The following is a 1,970-nucleotide window of genomic DNA, read 5'->3' on the forward strand; positions in this document are numbered from 1 at the left end:
TTGATATATGGACCTGCAGCGGAGTTTAGGCCCAGACACGGCTAGTGACGTCAGACTGAACAATCGGATACCATTCAAGTAATCCGATACCATAAACATGTTGATTTTTTGGATTTATGAGAATTTATTTTCCTTCACACTTTAAAGAAACAATGCTGACATCAGTTTATGTATTTGTTGTTACTTTAAATAAGTGAATTGTAACCAAATACAGAATAATTGCAACATGTGTTACATGTGTTACATGTTGCAATTGCAAAAGAAGCAAACGTAGAAGGGTAGAATTGGCCAGAAGTATTAAGTTTTCCCAGAGTTAGCAATGATTGCACTTTCTGAGCTTCTGATCATGCCAGGCTACAGTTTATTCATAATTGCAAAGATACACATCCACATACACAAACATTTGCAAAACCTCCGACTCGTTCGCCAAAATCACTCAAATGCCTCAAAACCGCTCTTATCTATTTCAAAACCACACAACAATTTCAGATCACATGCACACACACAGTCAAAATAACAACACTACTGAGCATTCAGCCAAATTTTCTGTCTTTTGTTTTTACCACTTTTACTTAATTAGATAAAGTTTGTAAATCTCATTTAGCCTTTTTGCTTATCTCTAAATATGTTCACATGTCATTAAACACAACTGCAACACATCGGCGCTGTAGTTGTGTTTAACTTCTGCCTATTGCGATACCCATTACACATCACAAGTGAATTGGTGTGCAAAATGTGTGTCAGAGAGTGATAAAGACTACTATGTTTTCTTTATTGTCTCTGATTTTGTGCTCCATCCAATTTGCTGCAAATCACCTACACTTATGATTGCAGTACACCAAGTCAATACAGCTTTAAATATCACTGCAAGGGCAATGGCATTATGCAAAGCATGCTGCTGTGGAGTTTTTGCACCATAATGTACAAAGTGAATCAGCAGACTCTTGAAATTTGCTTGACAACTGTAATCCATCACAGTCAGCTTATGTCAAAAAAGCATCTTTATTATCAAGACTCAGCAAACACAACGTTGAACTCGAACTTTTCTACAGTTCTACACCGACGGGCTGACTTGGAGGGTCTCACTGCGCCATAATTATAGGTAAGACCCAAACAAATAAACAGTAAAATGATGATCCAGGGAGCTTTTAAAACGTTACAGTGATTATCTCGGTATACTGTTGTAAACTGTTGTAAAGCCCCTGTGCTACTTGGGGGAAAAAACTAAAATCACAGTCTGTAAGTTTTAGTCTATAGCAACAAGTTGTTTGACACGGACCTGTACTCAGTTTTATCTAACGTTTTATATACATTAATAACAGTTAAAGGCACATTTTGCTTCTTGTTCATTTCTGTCAGATCAGTTAGCAGGCTGTTATCTGTGGGCAGCTGTTTGTGTTACTGTGGAATCCTGCAAGTGTGAGTTCATCAGTGCTTTTCCACCAATTGTCCCCCGACTAAACCATCTGCGCTCTTTTCAACCCCCTCTGCAGCTGTGTAACTACAAGGGAGCTGAGACACAGAGAGAAAGAGACACACACACGCACACACACCTTGTAGTCTCATAGGTGTGAAACTGGACTTTCAAGGTGGTCTTTGTGAGTAACTTCTGAATTTGACTACCGAAGGTCATGGAGTTTGACAGATCTCTTGCCAAAGGCACGGGGGAGTTTAGACTTGTCACTGTGTGAAACTGCAGAGGGTGCATTTCGGTTATAAAAACGTGACCCACAAGTGTATCACAGATACTCCCAGCAAAATGAAAGCAACGCAACAGCACCCGTGGATCACTGAAACATTTCTATTATTACAGGAAGTGAGTTTAAAGGAAGTATCTTTAAATTATATGGAATATTTGGGAGCACCTAGTTATGTTTAACTATTAATTTAGGGGCTTTTACAACTAGCCGACAACCTCAGCAGAGGTTAAGAGCTGATAAAAGCTGGAGCTGTTGATTGGACACTTAGGT

Source organism: Pundamilia nyererei, unplaced genomic scaffold, assembly GCF_000239375.1.
Source record: "Pundamilia nyererei isolate P.nyererei 1_Seehausen unplaced genomic scaffold, PunNye1.0 scaffold00029, whole genome shotgun sequence".
Lineage (NCBI taxonomy): Eukaryota > Metazoa > Chordata > Actinopteri > Cichliformes > Cichlidae > Pundamilia > Pundamilia nyererei.